Genomic DNA, 25,078 nt, shown 5'->3' with positions numbered 1-25,078 from the left:
TTGTAAGATGTTTCTTTTGAATCTACCTGGTGATCTAGCCACAGCAGCCCATTGTGCAGGAACAGACTGCTGGAGGTTCAGTCTGCTGCAGACATGATATGGATTACCTCTGCAGGGGAGGGTGTTAACTGTCTTATTGTTTCACCCCATGTCAGGCAATCTATTGAGTGGCATCAGTGTAATAGCCCTGGGGGAAGCCAGGTTTTTTTTTTTGTTGTGTTTTTTTTTTTGCACCTTCCACCTTCATAGGTAATGTGTAAACCAAGTGGGATGGAAGGTGTGGGGAAGAGGTGAATAGCTGTGTAAAAGCAGTGGATTTTTTTTCAATATAAATGCTTCTCAGCCTTTTCCCTCTCTAATTAGAAACCTTTTTTTGAGGGACCTGTTCATAAGACAGTTTTATATCAGTCATTAGGGTCAGAGAAATATTTACTGGAACTTGACATGCACACACAAATTAGTGGAGAGTATCAACATTGTATGGCCAGGTGTCTTTATATTTTGCATTGGTTTTTCCTTACTCTGTTCCAGCAAAGGTTCTTCTCATCTTTGAATCAAATACCTATGAATTTTTTTAAAATTAAACTCTCCCAAACCACACCCATTTAATTTGTCAGAATTATGCAACACATTTTATTTTTGCAGGGAGTAGATAGAGCGTTGCTATTCAAGATTTACGTTAAAATCAGAACCAAAAAGGTAGCTTTCTAGTTGTTAATATCGGAGGTTGATCATACTGTGATTATAAAGCCTGTACTGCTATGTAAGGCTCTTTAGTTTCGAGTTGTTGATCTTGATCAGGGTGTCTACAACAACAATAGCATTGATTTCTAAATCACATGTCTTAAATAAGATTTAGGTGTTAATACTGGCTATTTGAAGACTTATTCTGACTTTTGAATGTTACTCCTTTTGGTTGAACTGCAGTTGTAACGTACTTGCCAATCTCACATGTTTTTTGTGCATATTCTGAAAGACGGCAAGCTTTATGCTATGTTTTGTGAAGAGGGCCCGGTTTTACTAAGCTGCTTGTCTGTCAGGGATTAATTTAACCTCTAATTACTACGTTTTCTTCACAGTTTGTTGCACATGAGCATGTTATAACAAAAGCACAAAGAAGGATGCCATTTTATTTAGCCACTTCTCTGAAATTAATTTAGGGGGTATAGAGTCAAACCTGACACACTCGGTGTCAAAATAATTGTGCTGGCATTAGAATTATAGTACATAATCTTGTTGCTTCTAATGATACAACAGCACTAGTGTAAATGGTGGTGTTAACTCGTTGTAGCCAGAGATATAGAAATGATTTATAGCTAGGGAAAAATTATAATTTCGGCAAATATTTCCCCAGAAGTACTGCTTTAATCCATTCAATAATTTTGGGTGAATTTCAGGCTTTTATAAGGGTAACTTTTAAAGGTCTTCTTAATTGCAACAAACAAGCACCGAATATGGCTTGGATTTCTTCCAGACTGGAGATTCTCTATTAAAAAGTAAAAATCTTAGGAACAACACACAAGGCCGTATAGTCTGTATGTGGGACTCACACTGCCATCAGAAAAGGTGCTTTGAGAACAGGGTATGGTCCTGAAGGAAGGCAATGAGTCTGGTTTTGTGATGAATACCATTTATGAATCTCTTCTTTTCATGTATTGTGCTCCGTAATGTTTACGGTGAAGGTTGGTTTTTTTGTTGTTGTTGTTTTTTTCATTTAGTTTGGGAAGGTCGAGCTATCTTAGCAGAAACATAGCCTTTCTCTAGCCTTGGCAGTGTGATGTGAAAAAAACTGTATTGTCTGCTGGATCTTTTTCATGCATCTCCTCGTCCTAACTTGACCGCCTCTGACCAGGCCTACTGAAGTTACTTTGAAAGTGTAATTTATTACATATGGCTGGAAAATAATTGGTCACATATTTCTGTTTTACTTCTAGCAGAAACAAAAGGTTACTGTTTGCTTTGGGGTCATGCATGTGAGTTGTGCAGTGATGGCCCAATCCTGCAGTCCTTGCTCAGGCAAAACCCTCTCATTGAATTTGATAGGATGCTTTCCCTACATAAGGACAGAATAAAGACAGCAGGGTTTGACTCTGAAACTGGCCTTACTGAAGATGTGAAGGAACATGGTGTTATCACATGGGGTTGGGGCAGGAGTCACTGGATTGCCAAAAGAAGTAATATAGAAAGATGGAACATTCTGGTTGTCCTGAAGAGAAATCGGATTATTTCCAGGAATCCCTTCCTTCTATATTCTCCATCCCCAGGCCAAAGTGTAACCAGTTACTGTAAACATTTACTCCAATAACCCCTAATTTGAGAGTAAATTGAACCTAAATTAAAATCAATCAGTGTAAAGGACTGGAGGGTTCAATAGACTGGTAATGAGATATGGAGCCTTCTAGTAACCAAAAGTTATATTTCACGGCTTTTTGATAGCTAATGTGAAACAAGTTGTAGGTCCCACTCCAGTTCTTAGTGGCCACAGATGTCTCTGTGACATTTGGTACCTTTGTTTGCAGTCTTGACAAAGAGGCCAAGGACTGAATGAGCAAGGAGACTGACTAATGCTCTCGCTACCCTTTTCAAGTGTCCACTAATTTTGGTTGCCTCAGGTTCTGCACTCTCAGCTTTGAGATCCCTAGGACCTGATTTTTCAGAGGTGTTGAACATCTACAGCTCCACAAATTTCAGTGGGAGCTGCACATGCACTCTACCACTGAAAATCTAGTGCTAGGTGTCTCAAGTCACATCACCAAAAATGGAGGCAACTAAAATGAATGGACGCAATTGGGGAGAGTAGGCATTAGCCTCTCAAGGTATGTCTACAAAGCACAGTCGCTGTACCTGGGCTGGCGCTAGTGCTCTAAAAATTAGCTGTATAGACAACACATTGAAGTAGTGGCTTGGGCTCTGAAACCCACCCCCTCACTAGGCTTCATAGTCTGAACTCCTGCCTGAGCCGCATCTTCAAAGCGGTGTCTTCACCAGTGGTTGTCAAACTAGGGCCGCCGCTTGTTCAGAGAAAGCCCCTGGCAGGCCAGGCCGGTTTGTTTACCTGCCACATCCGCAGGTTCGGCCAATTGCAGCTCCCAGTGGCCGCGGTTCACCGCTCCAGGCCAATGGGAGCTGTGGGAAGTATGTCCCTCGGCCCGCACCGCTTCTAGCAGCTCCCATTGGCCTGGAGCAAGTTTGAGAACCACTGGTCTACACAACTATTTTTAGACGGCTAGCGCAAGTCCCACTGGCCGGAATCTTAACCCAGACTGTAGGATTGCTCTAAAATTCTGTGCAGACATATATTCACTTTCCCATCCGTGAAATGGGGCTAATAATATTCTTAAGGGTGTGATGTGACATGACGGTTAACTAATTAAAGTGCTTATGATTCATGGAAATCTTCATTTTCCAGTGCCTTAAGTCTGGCACCTTCCACATGTTTGAAACTTATATTTAAAAATAAAGTCTGCTAGCATATTATTGTGGCCCTACTTTATTTAAAATCACCTCTTTGTTGCAAACTTAACATTCAGAGAAAGTTTGACAGCTGAAGCTTCAAACAGAATGTTCCAGTTACACCCATGCTTTGACTCCAGTGATCCAGCTAAACTAAGTTGAACTCTTTTTAAATGGACATTGCACACTAGTGTCTTCCTCTTTGGTAGAGGCAGGAATGAAGAAAAAGCTCTCTAAGGGTGGGGAAATGAGACATGCTTTTAGGAATACATTAGAATAGTTTGTTCACCAGCTGAGATTTTCACAAGGTTCTATTTGCCACAATTGATTATGTGAACATGCTAAATGGATATTGTAGTTTGTACTGTTCCACTCAAACCCTAGAAGCCTTTTCCCAATACAGTCAGATAATAGTTTCAAAATAACTATCAAATATCCATCTGGTATGGTTAACAGAAAGATACAGAATAGATACCGAAGGTAATTTCATTTTGCTATGACCAGCTGCTTCTGCTTTTACTAGAGTTTTCAGAAAGCAGAATTTATGTATGGAAATAATCTCAGAACTTTTATGGTATTTCAGTAACCTAGTAGATCATGTTTAAGGACTTGGGTTTTGCCTGTTTTTCTAAGGATACTTATTTTCTTAATTAACTCTGTTGATTTAAAAAAAAATCACACAGGCTGCAAAAACAATTATGTACAGTACTGCAGTCAGTAACCCAGGCAGAAGGTTTTGATCTGTGGCTGCCAAATGGTGACTCATTAGAAAAGAATGTTTGTTCCTCCCTTTTCAAAGAGAGTTACTCACTACGAGCAGCAAATATCTAGTTTTGATGCTACTGCTCTGAAATGCCTGACATTGCTGATGCACTAAAACATAATTCTTTAAGATTATTTGATTGCAGGCTGCATTCAGATTTGTTAAAAAAACTGACTACCTTTTTAGCACCTTGGCTGGAGTCTAAATAATAAAATCTAATTCAAATCAACTATATTACGTCTTAATAATGATGGAGGTCCTCCAAGTATTTTAACTGTGGATCGTTTAAGCTATTTTTAAACACATAGGACTATTTCTGGTTAATTTTAAACAAAAAAAATTTGCATTGGGTAACAGCGGGACATTGGCATTTGTGTGAAGTGAAAGATTCTTTCTGCCTTTCCCCGCCAAGGATGATATACTCTTCATTTTTTCTAATATTTCATCACACAGAATTGTCAGTGAGCTGTACTCAAGAGTGACAGCCAAAATCCCCCCGAAGAAGTGTCTTTTGCTCAATATCCATATTGTTCTTGGCTCTCTGAACCTTGTCTTTTTCTCTCTTCTCCCCTTATGCTCCCCCATCAAATCTGTAGAATAGGTAAAGTTTGAAATCCTCCCTGTCTCATCTCCTAGTCTTCTTATTCATGGGCTTGGTTGGCTTGAAATGTACATAGCTGTGGATGGATGTTTTTGTGGTTGCAACAACACTTGCCTTTGACTTGAAGCAGAAGTGAGTGCATTAATGGCTTTCAGTCTTTATCAGAAGTGAATCGTGGTCACAGATCCCAGAAGGTAGATCAGCCTTAATTTCAAGTGAAAGTCCTATGTCCTCAGATAACTTCTCACGTCAGTTAAAATTCAGTATTCTCAAATTCCATGAGTGTAGATGAGTGAAATGTAAAGTTAAGGGCAAGTGTGAAGGATATAAGTGAAAATTGGGATGCTTTTCCTTACCCCCTCAGGGCCCCTAAAGTCTGTCAGCTGTAATGGAGTGATTTGATTACTTTATAGTGTTAAACTAAAAGGATAAATATACATGCCTTGGGAGTGGGAAACAGATCCAACAATCAGAGCGCAAACAAGTTAATAAATGTGAAGTTACTGGAGAAATGCTACTTCTAGAAGATTGCAGATACAGCTATGACTTTGGGACAGTCTATTAGTATAATTATGTTAGTTATGCATCGTGCCATTGACTGTATGCTGTGACTGCTCTGTGTTTTGAAGGGAGAATGCTTTGCTTCTATTAGCAATAGATTTATTAAGTTTTTCAGGGTCACAGACAAGTAGAAAGCACCCCACTTTGCTTTTCAATCTCTTCTACCTATGTGCTTTACGTCTGGAAAGAGTTTGACTCATGCAGTTTTGTTTGCCCTAAGTCCTTCTGGCTCTGAACATCTCCTACCAACACTTTTTCTTCTCTCCCCCCCAGAGCTGACGAGAGACACAGCTTTTGAATGACTCTCCATAGAAAGAGTTTGAAGTCAAAATTAGCCACTCTAAATTGTTTCTCACGTGCCCAAACCACATACAGTTAGCATGCACAGAAATCTTGCGAGTTGCGGTAATGTAGAATGTCAAGTGTTGTTGTGTGAGGAAACCCATATCACTCGCCTGTATGGCACTGATTTTTTGGATGTTGTTACTTTGTGAAGATAAGGCATGAATTAATTATCGGAAGTCTTACGTAAGCCAGTAGCTTTAATTTTATCATATCTAAGGATGACAGCAATGGCAAACTGCAGGGTAAATGACTGATACTGGTGGCTGGCCAGTCCTTCCAAGTGTCTTATATCTGTAACTGCATTTCTAATATTTCATCATTTAAAATGGTCTCCACAGTAGCCCAGCACCCACTTACAGCTTCAGACTAATCCACAGAAAGTCCCTTTGTTAGTATTCACGCTGTGAATAGAAATAGTTATAGATCTTTACACTGGGATTATGGAAAATTGTACCATTGAATGGCTTGCCGCGCAGAGTACAGTGGAGCAAACTGTTACACTTTTTATGAAACCGAGAGCTCAGTTAAGTTAAATTACCCTAGTGTAACATGAGTTTATAATGTTCACACGATTATAAAGGAAATGTGTTCTCAGTGTGCATGTGCATTATTAAGAAAATGCAGCTAACCAAGACTAGCTAGTATGGTCTGAAAACATTACTCTTTATTTTTTTTAAGAAGCCTGATGAGTGTCTGCAGGTATAGTTCGTATATAACTTCCATGCCCAGTATGTCAGCTGGGCTTAAGCTTCTGCTATGATTTCCATTGTAAACTTTATTCCCGGGGGTTTCTAATTAACTTGTAAACACTTTTTGTTTGGAAATTTGCTATTCTGTTTCTCCAGGTGGACCCACAGATAAAGGTTTTCTTTGTCCTTCACTGTGTTTCTTCAGTTTACAATTATTCTTTTCTTCCTTTTATTTTTGTTCTGCAAGAGAAATTAGACTCTTTCTTCAGCAGAAGATACGAAGTGCACCCTCTGTCTATCCATGTGCAGTGACTTTTTTTCCCCTGCCAGCAGGTGGAAACAGGTATTAAACTGGGGGATAAAGTGCAGGGTGGCTTGCACCTTTTTTTCCACCTGTCTCAGCTGGCAAAACAGTCTTAAATTGCCCTGTAACCATCTTAACTTTATTTGTTAGGAAGATTTTTCTGCAAACAAAGTCGGCTCTTCCACTGATCTAAAGCCCATCTATCAGATGACTGACCAAAGCAGGCATCTATGAATTTAGATTTAGACATTAGTGCATGCAGAGCTGCAATATGTAGTGTTTTGGCTTTGAGCCGGTGCTCGTTGTGGACTATAAGTCTCACTAGGAATCAGGCCCACTGAGATGGCTTTGAAGATTATGTGAGCCGCCGATGAGACTGCTGCCTAAAACGCCTTCTCCTGAAGAGGTTTATGAGAAGCTTGATGCACTAATTTTGTGGAAGAATAGATGCCAGTCCTTCTCCTGCCCATGGTTTGGGAGTTACAGGCTGTCTTGAGGCTCCATCATCCCGGGCATCAGAGAAGTGTTCTTCTCCTCCATTAACTGTAGATTGCCTAGGTAGCAGTACGTCCTGATATCAGGGGACTGGAGACTTGTGTCACTCCTCAAAAGAAGGAACTGTAATTAATGTAGTGTAAAAAATCAGAAGGGAATGTAAGAGAGACTTCTATGGTTCTCCCTAAAAACTTTCTCCATATGTAGAAGAAAGTGAATCTCCTTTGATTTCACTAGAGAATAAGGGCTGATCTGTAAGTATAAATGCTCCAAAATGAATGTGTGGATGAACTCTGGTTTCCTACGTGACCAAGAATACCAAGCTTTAGGTGGCATTCAATCTGAGACTGTGGTGGTTTCTGGAATGGGAATATTCTCTTTCCTATGTTCAGGAAGCTTGAACATTCTTGATTAGTATTCATTTAGCTGTAACTGGTCCAGGAAGGAACGGTTCATAAATTGGCTGGCTAGAGGGACTTGCAGTTCCTTCTGGAGTCCTCATTCATTGGTCCAATTGACATACTAAGGGATCTTCTTTGTAGGGACGTGGTGACTATATTTAATGCTCCTATGACACTTTTTATCTACAGAACACTTTACAGATATCCACCAGTTAATACTCACATGCTGCTTGTGAGTGAGGTAAAATTAAGTATTGGTCTTCCCATTTTACAGATGATGAAAGGGAAAGTAAGGTAAAGAGACTGAAGAGATTTGTTCAAGGCTGCAAAAAAAGCTAGAATTAGGCCAGGTCTATGCTAAAAATGTACCAGTATAACGATGTCACTTGGTGTGCAAAATCCGTGCCCTTGAACAACGTAGTTATAGCAACCTGACCCCCGAGAGCTTCTCCTGTCGACATAGCTACCACCTCTTTGCACGATGGATTAACTATGCTGATGGGAGAAACTCTGCTGTTGGCATAGTAGTGTCTTCACTAAAGTGCTACAGCGGCACAGCTGCAGCGCTGTATGTGAAGACAAGCCCTTAGAATTCAAGAGTTCCTGGTTTCTACTTCTGTAGCAAGGTAATATTTCTTCCTTGAGAGAAGAAAACTGAGAGAGGCTTTGGAGTAAAGTCTTGAGGAAGTCCTAGAGAACTTAGTTGAGGTTATTGGTAGAAGGTTCAAACTGTTCCGCTGGTGTTTCTCCAGGTACCTTGAGTTCAATTTCATCTTTTCAGATTGAGATTCTGTGTTCTCCTCCATTGACACTGCAATCTCTGACTCAACCATATGGATCTTCTCTTCTCAGGATTTATTTTGCTTGGGTGTTGAACAATCTCTCTGTAGGCCTCTTCTCAGGCAGATGTACTATCTCAAGGAATGATAGGACTTGAGGTGTGAGAGTATGGAGAGAGATCTGATTTGGGAATTCCCTCAGAAGCAAACATGGTGATCCTGAAGTAGGGTTACCTTTTTATTTTGGCCTATGATTTCTTGATGTTATTCCTTTGGTCCCTGATTAGCATATGTTTAAGCACTTTGCCTGAACTTTAAGCATGTGAGTAATCTCATCGACTATTCATTCAGTACCCACTGACTTCATTGAGGCTACTGACGTGCTTGAAGTTAAGCATGTGCTTAAAGTAAATTGCTCAATCAGGACCTTTCATGAACAGTTAAAGCCTGTCAGCAGTTTTTGGCTTTTCAGAATTTATATCAATAGGAGTCAATTCAGAAAGCTTAACAGCTGAGGCAATTCGTATCCAAGGAGAAACCTCAAGGGAGAAACCTCCTTTGCAAACCTGTGTAAAGTAACAATGTGATGTCCATCTTTTGTCAGACTATCCAGCCTGGTTGGATGTAACATGAAACCTCTCTTTGGGAAGAAGAATCTTCCAAGGTGAAGCCTGAAATGTCTCACTGCATTTGGTTCTCAGTGCCGCCAGACCTACATTGGTGCAGAAAGGGAAATTTGTGCTAGCCTGAAACCTGCACTAGTTAGGCACCTTGCTTTGGTCCCGGGACAGTGGCTGGAGCATTAATCTATAACTGAAAGAAAATATTATTTGTTTTTCAAGTTAGTTTCTGTTTTACTTGTGCCCGTTATTGCTATGCAAGATCCAGAATAAGAAAGAAATGCTTTCCACTGATTCAACCCTGAGCCTTCTATCTACCTGCACCTTCTGCTGGGAGCCTAATCCTGCAGGGCAGAGAGTATCTGCTGTAACTTGCTGAGAATCCTGTCCTCTCTTGCAGGCTTGAGCTTTTGGAGAGAAACTGTCGGAAACCACATTGACTATAAATTCAATATTCTGCTGTTCTTGGAATCACTACTTCTAGCCTTAACATTCTATGGTGAGAGATCATTCAAGAGACAGAAACAGGACAGGAGGGTTGAGATGTGCAGCCTTGCTCTCTCATTGTTAGGTCTTGCTTCAAAATGTTTATTTGTTTGGACAAGTTTTTTATTCTCCTTTTGAGAAAGAAAAGAGGAATCAGCAGAAACGGACTAAACTGATGAAGCAAATCAGTTATCTGGCAATCCATTTATTTAAACTTCGATATTCAATTTGATAAGCACTTCTCTTGCGTTTTTTTGCTTCTGCTCATTAGCCAGTATTCTTCTGTGCTACCGCTTGGAGGATTGTACGTCAGAGAGCAAAATGACCAGAATATGCCACTCTAAAACGACTTTTAAATGTGATTCAAGCAGAACTGCAGATAATAGGAATAAAAGAATAGCTATTTAATGGTGTTATCAATGGGGAAAGAATTTAGGCAGGATTATGAAAAAGAAATGTTTTTATAAAGAGTGGAGGATCTAGAAGAATGGACTGATATTCCTCTGGGTCTTTGACCAATCAATTTCCCTTTCTAGTATTCAGTTACTGCTAATTGTATTGATTTTTTTTATCAAATATGTGTACCAATCAATTTTGTATTTTAGTGCTGTTAAAAGCATCCTTCCTTCCATATAGGCATTAGTGCCCTGATCATTTTAACTGTCTCATTTTTAGTGCTCTGATTTTGCTGCATATTTTCTTTAGATAACTGTTTATTTAGAGCTTTAATTGGTTAGGGATTATATGTAGATGTTTAGGGCCTGATCAAACAGACCTCACTCAAGCGAGAGCTCCCTGATCTTAGTGGGACTGTTTACTTGAGTAAAAACTGTAGGGATGGGCCCTCCAGCTGACTAACAATATAATACAGGATAGATAGAAAAGTCCATATACCGTGACCCCATCCCAGACACCAAAGGGCAGGTACATTAATTGTGCTGTACTCAAGTTCAGATAAATAAAGACTAAGGATAGAATAATACTGACTCAAATATATTATTAATAAATTGATATGAATATGAAGTCGGGGTGGTAAAAATTAAACTTTTAAAATAACGAAAGCTGTTTGGGATGGACATACGCCTCCATTTCTGGACGTTGAGTAGCTCATGCCCTTACAACAAAGTAGTTGTCTGAGACCTCTCTAAGCACAGGAAACGTATGGAGCTCAGAACAAAATAAAACAACATTCTCCATTTGCGTTTGTTTATGCCCATGGCAGTTTAAATTGTTTCTGTCAAACTTCCCTATTTTCTAAGATATCACTCTTTCTTTCTTTTTTTTTTAAAGGAAAGTACACAGCTTTGAGTTCAAGAAAATATATATCCTTTATAAGTAAGCCAGAGAAATTGACTCATATAATTGAAGTGGTCTGGTCTGTGCGGAGGGCTGTCAGATACCGTATGATAGACTTTGAACTTTTAATAGTGTGAGCAGCAGTAATGAGAACCAGAGGAGTTAGGACTCTGCTATTCCACTTACCTCCAACTTTAATATTACACTGCAGATTTTATGATACTGTTTTTTCTGCTCTCGTTGCCAGGTCACTCTTTGGAGGAGGGGGGAGTTGTATAAACAAATGTCCAGATATATGGGAGTATCTAATAAAAAAAAAATCTCCTTCCATAATGAAGTCTAACATCATGAGAGACTTAAGGGAGATAATTGAAGTTTTAGATTTTAAACAAAAATTGTTCTCTTCCCCAGTCCTGCTGCTGTTTCTTCATAACATAGCAATCCCTGCTGAGAAACTGAGTAAAAACCACAGGCTTCTTTGCTTGTCCTATCTGCCAATAACTGCTCCCAAATCCAGCAGTGCTGTGGTGAAAGAATGCACTTTCCAAGCCGTTGTATGTGCTGTGATCTGTATTGCCCAATGTAGATCCCATTTAGAAATTTTTTATTTAGAAGCCAGGCAATCAATAGTCCTTTTTATCCCTACTTCAGAAGGAAGTGGCATCATTTTATACATCATAGCACAATTTCATCACACCGACTGGCTGCCATAACAGCTTTTCTTGCTACTGACTGTTTGATAGTTACTGGTACAGTATAGTCACTTCAGGCATAATCATATATACAGTATTTTAAAAGCTGGTTAAGAGAAATGTGTCTATTATTGTTTGATCTGTGTACGGAGGAGGATACCTAGCTGCATTGCAAGTTGGAGTGAGGGTGGACATATTCTGCTTATGTTAATAGATGAATGCCTATAGAAACTGGCATGCCTTGTACCCTGAAGGGGAAGTAAGGGCTCTGTGGGAAGAGAAGCTGTGCTAGTGTTGCCTCTGGCTTTGCATAATATTGCAAACTGCAAGTCCATTTTTGTCATGAGGTTTCTGCAGCATGCCCTGTATTAGGAATCACAAACTGGATAAGCTACATGAGGGGTCATTATAACACAGAGAAGATAAATGTACCGGTTCTGCTGGAGGCTGTCCTCAGGCTGTTTGTTATGTGTCTCTAACACTGTCACTACATCACACACTTCCTCGATCTCGGTATTACTCTACAAGCCTGTCTAATGGGAGCCTCTGTTGCTGATTCCGGCTTACCCTGACCTACTTCTTTCTTGTGTCCCAGCAAGCTGTCAGGAGCTATCAGAGCACTGGGAGCTGAAATAAACACTCACTGAGGGGAAAAGCAAGGCTGTCTCCAGTGAATGTAATTAGCTTTGTTTAACTGGCTTGTTTGCTTTGTAAATCGCATCATTTTTAGTCAAATTTAGGGTGTAAAAATATCTGTAATTAAAATCAAATGGTGCACGACCTCATTTAAGTCAAGGGGTTTAGAAGTCCAGCAGAAAAAGCGTTTTAAATTACGACGTATGCAGCGTGCCTACAGCTTTTTTGGAAGAAGAATTAAGGATAAGAGCAGTTTATTATTGCAAGATTAACGTCTTTGGACTTTTCCTTTAATTTGATAATTGAGACTTGGATCTTTATATCAAGCAGTGCAAGTTCACAGGGTAAAGTTTTAGAGCTGCTGCTTCTTTTCTCTCTCTCCTATGAGCTAAGCATCAATACAGCATGTGTAGGTTGAATACCCATTGCTTTAACAGGACATAATTTAAACTATGCCTCCGTTCTGCGGGGCTGTGTCCTTTTGAGTGTTGGCCACTGAAGTCATTTTGTAATTGGGCTATGCTAGACAAATACAGAACTAGGTTGACAAGGCTTCAGTGGGCTAATTTTAATGCAAGACAAAGACCTGTAGTGCTTTTATCAGAGTTTCATGTTGGGATCCAGTTTTTCAGATACCAGACTGTATTAATTTTGAGAATTGATACGCTAGGGCTCTATCAACGTAGGATCTCAACCCTCTTCTGTTGAAATTATTGATGCAAGTCCTGTGATTTCAGTGGCCTATAATGTAAATCTTCCAAATAAAGACCCTTCTTCTTGCCTTGTCATAAACACTGTTTTCACATTCTTAAGGTTTTTTCCCCCACTTTACATTGTGAATGTACAGACATACCCAAATAAACAAATGCTTTCTAAGACTACACCTGTTACACAGATCCCATCATTGCACTGAACCAAAACATTAACAGAAATGGACTAAGAGCTGAGACAAATAATCCATAAAAAAAGAGCACATTCAAAAGCATAAAACTTGCCGCCGTGCACCAAAAGTTAAAACACAACAGATAAATTACTTTGTATTAATTCAATATCTTCCATTGTTGTTGGCAATAGAAGAAGACCTGAAGAGGAGTTCTGTGTAGCTCAAAAGCTTGTCTCTTTCACCAGCAAAAGTTAGTCCAATAAAAGATATTACCTCACCCACCTTGTCTCTCTCTGTGTTAAATCTGTTTCACAAAACAGCAGGACTCCCTTCGTCTCTGAAAAGAGTTCAACCAAGTGAGATTCAACCATCTACCCTACTGAGATGTATTTATGGTACCTTAACTTCACGGAGGAACACAATGAAAGCTTATTTGCTTTATGACATTTTATACAGTTCACTCACACATTAGACAGCATGGTCTAAAACAAGATGGGAAGGAGAGATGCTGTTACTTGGGTATTTATGTTTTGGAGCCTTTTTGGCCCCACTGAGCTGTGCGCGCACGATACAGGGAAACTGCCAAGGTATGTTAATGTTGGCAATCGTATGTCAGTCAAACAAAACGAGACGTACTACGACAGATGATTTTTTTTTATTTAAATTGCCAGCCGCACATTAAGGTTGATAAGACTTATTGGAGGATCAGATATTTGCTGGGTGAGTCAAAAGGAAAAAAAAGTGGTCATCACTCTAGTTACTCGATTTATATACTACATCCCTTCCCCTGAAATGTTATGGGTGTTTCTTTTTGGTACACTCTCTGGGACAATCTTTGCTCTCAATGTAATTCCATCGACCTCATCATCTGGCCCTGCATCTCCTTTGCTCTTGGAAAGTGCCAGGAATATGTTGGGCACTGCTGCAATCAGAATAATAAGTAGTTAATTGTGGGCTTCTCATATTTGGCCGGGGCGATTTCATTAAGTGAAGCTTTGCTTAGAGGACACAGAAAGGGACAATGTTCACTGAGACTTCAGTCATTTAGCTTAAATCAACCTCCTCCTACTGCTGTTGACATATCAAGAGAACCAATGAGGCATGTTTAATTACGCATACACTAAGTTTACAATTAGTCTGCAGCCAGCGACAGGTTTTTTTCATTTGATGCAGCAAGGAAAGATTTGATCCTGCAAGAGGTCTTATTAGCCTTAATGTGAGCAATTTTATCATTTTAAATTTAAGTGGAGTGTTCTTAGCTTCTAGGTCAAATAATTTAATCTGATGCTCTAATGTTACGGGTTTAGGAACCCTTCTGCTTCCTCTCTGCTTGTAATAAGTCACAAAAGACTGGCTTGTTGCTTGATAAATGGGTTAACAGTATTCACAAGGCAGGTAATAGAAATCCATATTAATAGATGGAAATTGGCTCTTGATGCTAGGCGGGAGAGTCTAATGAAAGTATTATTGTTAGTTTTAGCTTCCAGATCCTCTGGAAGCTGATTGCTAAATACCCATATTGCAGCCTTATTACCTATTTATCACACCATATAGCTTACTGGATGTTTATTAAATTACATTCACGTTTACTGCCTGTTTGTATACTTTTCACTGTATGCATTCTCAAAGGAAATTTTCTGGAAGCATTTCAGAAATGCAGAGCTATTTTTCCATTCTCTTTATACACTGGGACTATCGTTGCCAACTGTCGATATACAAATAGCTTGGAAATTTTAATTGTTTCCTGCTAAGCTGCTAGAAGCCGCTAAACCAACTCTCTTTAGTTTAGGAATAATAGGTAAAATATCTGAAAAAAGCATTGTGTTCCCAGGTAGGGTAGAATTTATTCTAGCCATAAAAACAGTGTCCTGAGAGATGCACTTACTTGGCTTCAGATGCAATTTATCAGTAAGTGGCTTCATCAAGGTTTTTTTAATATATGGTCTTCTAAACACTTCTGGTTCTTTTGAGAGTGGTTGCTTTTTTTTTTTAAGTATTAAATAAAATCAGAAAAGGGAAATTTGGTGTTTCAATCACATCTATAAATTCTCCTCTTTATGGAGCTTCTCAGTTTTACATTTGTTCTTATTCTCTTTTTAAACAGCACTTAAGATTTTCTATCTAGACAAGCTGCTGCTGCCTTTTTTTTTTTTTTAAATCTCTCTAGTCTGATGGATTTCCTTACCCAGAGAGGGACAAACATCACTCCTGTACTCTAGTGGAGCTTCAGAACCACAAAGGGGCTTCAGTAAGTTCCAGGGGATAGGAGAAAGATGCAAGTTTGTTACCTGGTTTTTGTGCTGGTTATGATGTCTCCTTCACAAGTCAATTTGAGAGCCTATGAAACAGCAGAGGAGGTGGATAAGAATTCAAGAACTCAAGAGCTTCTCCCTCATTTCCAACCAAGGCCAAGCCATACCCATTCCCAACTCTCTCTGGGCACTGGTATCCTAGTGGTTGGTGCTATACTCAAGATCAGAGAAGCGGTAGTGTTCAAGATGTCTTTAAAATGTATTTTAGTCCTCAAGCTGCACAGGCCCATGACTGGAAGTTTGTACCAGTTTATATTTACTTAAACAATCCCAAACAGGAAACTGGCTTCTAGTCTTACTCTGAGAAATAACTGTAATGTGTAGGAGGACTATGTAATCTTTCTGTTCTCCTAAATCATTAACAGATGCCTCAGAAATACCAGCACTTGGTGTATCAGGCAGCCCCCAAGTAAGACGAGCGCAAGACTCGGATCTGGTATGCTGATCCATGTGGGTTTAATCTTTGTGCCCATCTGGAGCCCCATTGACTTCAGGATGCTCTATACTGGTAGACATTTGTGCCTGCATAGAACTGTTGAAATCAATGGAGCTCCTGGGTTCAGAGGTCTGCCCAGCAGGATCTGGTCCTAAAATGGCAGTGACTGGGATCTTGATTCACATCCTTCTCTGTCTCTCTACTCCAAGTTTAGCTTGAGTGGAATATTGTATTAATCCCCTGATATTATCTCAAAGATACTGTGACTTGAACCTCTCTTCTTGGCTTGTTTGTTTTTTTTTAATACTTCCAAATGGTTCAGTTCTGTACTGATGAAGTGACAGTAATACAATTATTTTTACTTTTTAATAAGCATTGTTTGTCACTGACCATTTTTGCTTACTTTCTTTCCAAACAGTAACTGCTATTATTAGCTGTTCTTTGAAGGAGCTTGATCACTACGTGTATGTTTAATCATGTATGTAAATTGTAGTGATTGAAAATATTTATAACTTCAGATTATACCCATGTTTGAGTTTGTTTTGGAGCTTTCTAGAGCTACTCTGCGTGCAGTTGGAAAAACTCAGCACAGTGCTATAAATTATTGGAGAAGGGGGGAAGATATTAAATGATAAATTGGTATCCTAGGTCCATGAAATATAGGTAGCATGTAAGAAGTGGTATTTGGGACAGATTTCAGCAGGGTTTGGAGAGTGCTTTTTTGTGGGCTAGAGACGAGGGACACTTTGCATTGAAAATCTCTTAACATTTTTAAGTGACACTATCCGTTTAAAAATGTATTTTAAAAAAATCCTCCTCACCTCTGTTGCATCTGATATGTTATTTGTCATGAGAATAGGCACCTTACATGAATAACATTCTTTCGTCTTTGATAATCTGTTACTTTTCACTGCTTATGCTGGTGGTTTCTCTTTTGTATTGACTGAGTTTGGCAATGGATATGGACTAACGTGTTTCACTTCTTTTTATAGTTGGTCTCTAATAATTTTCACTGGTTTAGTTTCTTATACACTAGTTCAATGCTGCAATATTTGTGCTGTAAACATGACAAAGAATGCTTCTTTCTATTTCTGTGGCTTTTTATAATACATGGAAACCTTTTTTCATTAGGCTTGAGTGTTATAAAACCGTTTTTTGGATTTTTTTAATATGGGTCAAATATGAGTCGAAATAGCCCCCTCTTTTTTTATAAATAGCCTTGAAAATCCAAGTAATTTTTTCTTATGTTATGCAACAGACAAACTTTATATTAATTGTTTTTCAAGTATTTTAATATGGGGTGGTATTTACAGGGTAATATCCATGCCAGCTGAATGGTCATGAGGTCACATTTTTTTTTGGATCCTATTGTCATTTCATTTTCATTGCGGGCAGTTGTGAGTGACTGGGAGTGTTACTTTTCATTTATTATTTAGAGAAGTCAGGTGATGCTCAGACAGTATTTTGGTAAATCTTGCCAATTTCATAGAGCTCAGATTTTTTATGTATTTATTTATTTAACATTGACTTGACCGGTTTGTTCAGGTTTTATTTACATGAACCTGGATTCTCTCTTTGCGAAATGACTTTAAATAATCAGTAAGATGACGAGAATTTGTATATACTGTTTATAACACACAAAGCAGTTTTTGTGATGGCATCCAACAGCAAAATCAGATACCCAACTGGCTTAAACTTGTCTGGGGTGCACAAGAAATCAATGCCTGACTCCAGTATTGTCAATGGATTCACACTTGAGATACAACCATGGATCCAGGGGAAAGGTTCAGTAACAGCAGTGGTTGGTGCCACAGAGATGTAAGACAAATCATTGCTTGGACCATTTCTGTTGAGACAGTTTGTAGGTTGTTTATTGATTGCGCAGGTCATTGGTGAAAGAGCAACAGCTCTGCTGTGTCAGCAGATAAAGACAGAGGAAAGGCATGTTGAGGTCACATTCTAAAGGAATTCAGTCACGCTAAAGGAGGAACATTTCAAACCTTTATTTTCTCAAAAAAAGATTGTACAGCTTTCAGCCTACATGTTTTCAACCCTTGACAGTTAGGTTAAGAAACTTCATTTATAGCTAATGCTTTCGCTATTTTTCTTCCCGCTCCCCCTTCAATTTAATAAGCTGTTTTTAAAGCTGAAATATTTATTAGCCCTTTGCTGTAATTATTTATCTATGTTTCTGTGTCTGGCAAAACAGTGCAAAAGATTTCTTTATGCATGACAGGATTTGGCAATTTATTATGAATTACTGAACCCTGAACGTGCTGTGATCTACTCAATTTGTCTGCATTTATTTTGCAATTTTTGTTTAAAAGGACTGTACAGCGTATAAGGATATGTACAAATGTTCAGAAATTTCATCTTCACTGGAATTGTTTTTAACCTGTACGAAGCATCTGAAATACACTCTCAAGGTATCTGATCCTGCATTTAACCTCAAGTAAGGAAAGAATTGTTATCCCAAACACCATTTTCAATCCTATTGAAGCACTTGTCTAAATGAGAAAGTTATACTGGTTTAGCTAAATGTGTGATTTTTTTTTTAAACAGTTTAGTTAAACCAGTGCAAGGCTGTGTGGACATGTTTATATGGTTTAGTTAAAGTCAGCTAGGAAACAGTTTAAGCTAAATCATAATAAGGCACCCTTAAACCCAAATAAGAACATCATCTACAGGGGGGTTAATGCAAAAAGCTTAAATTTACACCTTTCATTAAACTGAGTCAACTTTCTCATATAGACAATGCTTTAAGCACATATTTTGAGCTTTCGTTCTGCATAAAGGCTCCCAAATTCAGGAGTATGAAACTTCTCCCAGTGCACAGGGTCTGCTCCACTCTGCTTAAGCCCATATTGTAAGGCTGTACTTAAGTGATGAATAGAGCCTCATGCAGGTTCTTTTCACTGGGGTGAAAAGAACCCACAATATTGAGTGTGTGTTGTGAGGAGAAGAAAACTTAAGCTGACATTGCCCACCTGTGTCAGACATTGAGGGCACACTGGTTCCCTTTGCCAGTGTTCTGAAAGGTGGATCTGAGAGCAGAAATGTGCCCTACTAGAGGAAAGAAACAAAGGTTTGTGTGCTGGGAATGGATTGTTTTGACTGATCATTTTAATATTGTCACTTACTCAGATTTTCTGAGCCCTCAAATTACACTGTTTTTTTAAACCCCTATGTCTCTTTCTTCGTTGACTTGAAGCCAGTTTGCTCTGAGTTTATGAGCAGAGTAGATATGGACATCTTTTTTGATATTAAAAATAATAAATCCTTCCTGTTCACTGGATAGTCTTTTTCCCAAGACTGTGCAGGTGGCTTTCTTTATTGTTTCCATCCTCCGCATAAAGCCTCATGTAAAGATAAACATCCCACTGACCAAGGAGGTCTGAACACACCTCCTTTAGCGCCTCTCCATACTGCTCCAGTGGGGGTGATACATCAGTGCCTCACAGCAAATATAACAAGGTTCATAGGACTGAGCTCTTATTTCAAATTCAGACCTCACTGCCCCAATACTGGCCAACTGGCTTTCCCAGCTTCAAAGGTTCATATTTTCAGGTGCACACAATTATTACTTTTGGTGCACCACAGCAGACATGCAATACGGAATAAGCTCAGCTGTCTTTCTTCATAGTTCCACTTACACTTAGTAATCCGTTTCATATTCCCAGCAGTTAGACTGGTGGTACTCTTGCCAACAAAATAAACTCAAGATGCCCCTTGCAGTAGATTCTGTGGATGTCTTCTCAAACCAGAGAAAGTGAGGGGGACATCAGTCAGGTGTTGGTATAAAAGAAACATCATGAGCTCTATAATCAAGTGAAATTCTCGGGATGCGGGGGAGAGAGCTAGTTCAAAGATAGGGTCAAGATGTGATGCTGAATGCCAGGTGTGCATGAGTACTGTTCACTCATGGAACTATCAAGACCCCTGAGACATGCCTTCTGATTCAGATATACATTTAAAAGATGCAAGGCTTGTTAAGACATTGCAGCAGAGGGGAAGGGTAGTGTGCTAAGTTAGGACAGACTACAAGAAAAAAACAACAGATTTGAGTTTGAATGTAGTTCGAGAACTAGCGGACTGGAAGTGGAATATAGAGCCATTTGGCTCTAGGTTGCTGATTCAAATCCTGCCTAGATGAATGGTAACCAAAAGTGGTTGCTATTCAGTGGCCTATGTGAAATTAACTGTGATCTCAGTCTGTTGTCTTGTAGACAAGTAACCACATTTCTCACTCTCACAACTGGCATCCTCAGCAGAGATCACAAATTAAATGCATTAGAACAGAGTTAAGGCATACTGGTGAATCAGTCTGAGACCTGCTGTACCTGTTCTGAGTCCTCTATGTAACCACTGATGTCCAGCTGGCATCTTTCAGCAGCAGGAACCATGCTTGAAAGTTAAAGGGAAAAAAATAGTTGGTGAAAGAGGGACACTGTCCTTGAAGACTCACGGTCTAGAATTCTTTCCTTTGGGTTATTACAAGGACTGGAAGCCTTGAGCCAAGCCTGTGCAGTAAATTCTTAAAGCTAGTGGCAGAGTAACTCATCACCGCCATGCCCAAAATACCACGCTTATGTTTACTAGTATGTGTGCACTCCTGTTCCAGAGAATCAGGTCTTTGTTTAAAGAACCCATTTCTTCTTTTCTCAAGTTTTCTACTGGAGGCTTGGAAAGGTGGAGGATAACGGGGTGAGGGGCGACCTGTAAAAAGATGAAACAGATCATGAAAAGAAAGCTGCTGAATAGGCAAATTGTTTTATCCTGATGGGTTTTGTATTTCATCGTCTGTATTCCAAGAAAGGTACAGTAAAAACAGTGTTCTGGCTCATATATTTCTGTCCCAGACAGAAGATCTCTGTCTATTTAATTGTAATGCTTAAAATATATTTTTTAGAAAACATTCAAAACCACTTGCATATATTTATCTTTTATTCCTCCCTTCTGTAAAGAAATCCATTCACTGCTGATGACATTTCTGTTTAGGAGCAGCCATGTTTATAGACTGCTGAAAAATGTGAACAGGTCTAAAGTATTTTGCCGCTTTGTGCTCCCCCACGAAGTGGTATTTCCTCTGTCAGTTGACTTCAAAAACTCTTGTGTTTCCACACTCGTTTGCCTAACAGTTTGAAAAGAACACGGGAACAATTAAGAATAAGGATCAATCATCTGCTTGACTGAAAACCAAGACTCAGAACAGGGATCCCTACATGTATTCGTGTTGTGTGACCTGTCCTCCACTCCCCCAGGCACCCCCCAGAAAAACTTCAGGAATCAGTCAGACCCTGCTGGAGTGGTGGGTTACTGCAGTGCTTATAATCCTGGCTAGAACATAAATGTGTTGTGGCTTTTGAAAAGGAGAAGCAGTGGCTTCCGTATTATCAAAGGTTATCCGGCGTCTGTTACAAGCTGCAGGAATTTTGTGCCATGAAGGAGACAGAGCAATATACTATTTTTCTTTTAAAATGAGGATATGACAGTCAGAATTGCTAGCAGTAAATTGAGTGTCTCCACTCTATCAATGTGACTGAAGATGGGACGGCAAGATGTGTACGTCCAGAAAGGTTTCCAGGTTGAAAAAAGTTCTGTCGATCCAGGGACCCCTTTAAAAAAAAACAAAAAACAACCCAGCCCTCATTTTTGACATTTTGACGGCACTTTCTTTTTCCTGAACTGTATCAGTGAGGCACTGAATTCTCATGGGGTGTGTGTGGGGGGGGTGGGGCGGAGGTTGGATATGGTTGTTTTTTCCCCCCAAAATGCTGTAATTGTAACTAAAAGGAGGGGGGAATTAAAGCTGCCAGACTTTTTATGTCATTTTTCATCTGAGAATAAAATGCCTTGGCATTCCCCACACCCCCTAAATTCAGAAAAAAAACAGTTAGCAGGAGGATCTGCAAACACAATGGCTCTATCTTGCTCTATTATGCCACAAAGGAGTGGCTTGCTTAATCTCTGAAATTAATAGAGCAGAGAGGAAACAGCTCTAAAAGAGATGTGTGTCTGCTTCCTTCCTGTTCATAGAATTGGGAGCCTGGGGCTGTGAGGTAATGTCATTTCACATAACTAGAGGGCTCTTCTTATAAAGAACAATTACAGTAAATGTAGCGAGCCTGGAATTTTTGACTTTTAAATATTTTTTCCTGCTACGGTGGTGGGGAATTTTATTTGAAATCTCACACATTGTTTTGGTAAACATTATTGTGACCAGTCAGAGATTGTCATCAGTTTTATATCTGAGAGATTTTAATTTATTTTTTTTCCTGAATGTTGCACCATGAGCTAGAAACAGGTCTGCAGTTCTGCTTCATACTACACTTAATACAATGGTATAAATTCAGTGTGAACTCTTATCCTAGGAAAAGTTAGTTCAACCAGAATTAACTGAGTGTATTCTAATAGACCAGCTCCTTTTTCACACTGTGATGGCCCTTTATAACAGTGTTACTCTTGGAATTGGGCCAAACCAACTGATAAGCAACAGGCTCAGTTTTCCTGCACGTGGTCAAGGCTACTAGTATCCATTGGTAACTTTTTTTTAGTGTTAGGAAGAAGACCTTTTGCTCAAAACAGTAAAGCAAAGATTTGCACCACACCTAACCATTGTTGGTCAGAAAGACAAATTGAGTGAGAGAATAGAAAAGCCTGTCTTGCCAAGAAACCTTCAGTTTTGTGAAATTATCTCGGGGAGGAAGAAGGAGAGATCTGGGAGGAGGTACAGTAGAATTTTATATCCCTGATGCAGCTAAAGGGGCCTGTGCTTTACTCCATCAACTCCCATTGACAAACTCAAGATGCTCAGCATGTTTCAAGATCACACTCTGGTTGTGCTTTTGACACAGGTAGTGTAGCTTTCAGTTCCTCTAACTTCTTGTTAGTAATTTCCATGGGTAATACTAGGCGGTAGAAATGTACTACTGCAAATGCTACATCTTGAACTACCAGGGCAACGTACTATTATCCAGCCATGCAGTATCTCTTGAGCAGTCATTCAGAAGGAAAAAGTAGATCCTTTTTTGTTTTTTTTTCTGAGTCACAAATCAGGGAATGTGTAATAAAACAACTCTCTATCTACAAAATGCAGGACAGTTTGTTACCGAACAGCAGCATGATGTACTTTACATATGAACAATAGCGAAATGCTTTGCAGAAAATGTTTTTTGATTATAAAGATTACTACTGCCGCTGCCCCTCCTCCCTCCTTTATTATCGGATTCATCGTACCAAAATTGCAGAACTGCGAGTGTCTTTTCAGCATTCATTCATCTGCATGATTTGTAATGACTGTTGTGATCTGGGGAAAAGAGGAAGTTTAAATTTTTAGCAGTTGTGCATCTATCCACAGTTAACGAGGCATCTAATTTCTGTGCAAATTCAGTACAGCATTACTGCTGGTTCCTGCCTGGCAGATTCAAGTACACTTTAGTATTTTTCAATTTGTTTCCATATCTCTGCTGTTATCTATGTGTGTGAAGCTCAATCTATTTCAGATTTTTTTTAAAGACAGTATGAAGAACTGTCTTTGGCTTTGTATCAGTATGGCTCAATGACAGTCAATGAGGTTTGGCAACCTTTTGCCTGCCTAATTCTACATTGACTGACCGTGCATGTTACAAAACAGATATTTAATACAGGTCACTACTCAATGGAAACTGTAAAGCATTTTAGACAGTACGACTAGTTATGTCCCATTCCTGGCAAGGCGGGTAAGCGATGCGTATGGGTTACATCACGTACCACTAAAATGCAGCTGCCTTTGAGGTGAAATGGAGCAGCCGCATGCAACAACACTACCCAATGATTTAGGATGGGAAGTGAAAGAGGGAAAACTATGGATGCAGTTGAAACGTCAGAGGGATTTTTAATTACCTCTAATGAAATTTGGCCAGAACACCAGGTTTAAGAACATAAGAATGGCCATACTGGGTCAGACCAAAGGGCCATCTAGTCCAGGTGGCCAATGCCAATTGCTTCAGAGGGAATGAACAGAACAGCTAATTACACTCCTGCACACTGTGAGATCCCTAATAGCTATAGGTCAGTGGTTTCCAAACCTGTTCCGCTGCTTGTGCAGGGAAAGCCCCTGGTGGGCCAGGCCGGTTTATTTACCTGCTGCGTCCGCTGGTTTGGCCGATCGCGGCTCCCACTGGCCGCGGCTCCCTGCTTCAGGCCAATAGGAGCTGCTGGAAGCAGCCAGTACATCCCTCAGCCCATGCCGCTTCCCGCAGCCCCTATTGGCCTGAAGCAACAAACTGCTGCCAGTGGGAGCTGCGATCAGCCAAACCAGCGGACACAGCAGGTAAACAAACTGGCCCAGCCCACCAGGGGCTTTCCCTGCACAAGCAGCGGAACAAGTTTAGGAACCACTTCTATAGGTGATCATAATCATAGGTGTCGGTGATAATGCTTAGTCCTACCTTGAGTGCAGAGGACTGGACTAGAAGACCTCTCGAGGTCCCTTCCTGTCTTACACTTCTATGATTCCATGACCACCTACTGTCTTTCAGATGAGATGTATCTCTGTCAGCCTAGTGCCCTCTAACAGCATGGCATGGCATGACATACTGACTCAGAGGAAAGAGTGCCCCTCTAAATCACCAGGTCCACATCTTGCACTACCTTGGTGTTCCTCAAAGATCTCCCATAGAAGTACTGATCCATCTCAGCCTCTGAGATAAGGTGAACTCTTTGGGGCAGGGACCATCTTTTTGTTCTGTGTTTGTATGGGTCCTAGCACAAGAGGTCCTGGCCCGTGTTTAGGGTTCGTAGGCGCTCTGATAACAGAAATAATAAATGGTGATCATGAGCAGTGGCAGCAAAAGGTGGAATTGCTGCAGTTTAAGATGTAAGATGGCACAACGTACAGTTATAATTTTGCATTGTTTAGCCTAATTATACCATTAGACAAACCTCCCTGTTAGAATTTCCCTGTTGAGTGGATGTTACCTCTAAATTGGTGTAATTTTTCGATATTGTAGCAGCAGCATTCACAGGACTGAAATGCACTCATAGACTTGTCAGCATTTCCTGAAGACTTGGAGTTAAAATGAAAATTATAATTTGACTGTAAACATTTTCTTCTAGCTGACGCTTATGTTATGCAACACAAACTAGGGGTGGGATTTATTTTGCTCTTTGTCTTGTACATGCATACACAGACAGACATACACCCCACCACAGCCAACATATTTGCATGATAAGAATGTGTTTAAAGGTAAAATAATAACACATTTGTTCCCAAATTTTAGCTTATTACATGGAATTCCAAAAGAGAAGGGGAAAAAATTAAATTGTTTTGGGTGTGGGGGGAGGGA

The 25,078-nt window shown here is 39.7% G+C and overlaps 1 protein-coding gene across 2 annotated transcripts in view; it reads left to right on the top strand.

Annotated features, from left to right (window-relative positions):
- MAMLD1 (mastermind like domain containing 1) overlaps window positions 1-25,078 on the top strand; it is a 100,712-nt gene that overhangs the window by 14,163 nt on the left and 61,471 nt on the right. The gene's annotated exons all lie outside the window — the stretch shown is intronic.

Source organism: Gopherus evgoodei, chromosome 9 (genome assembly GCF_007399415.2).
Source record: "Gopherus evgoodei ecotype Sinaloan lineage chromosome 9, rGopEvg1_v1.p, whole genome shotgun sequence".
Taxonomy (NCBI): domain Eukaryota; kingdom Metazoa; phylum Chordata; order Testudines; family Testudinidae; genus Gopherus; species Gopherus evgoodei.
The sequence above is the reverse complement of the archived record's forward strand: the minus strand, read 5'-3'. Positions and strand labels throughout refer to the sequence as shown.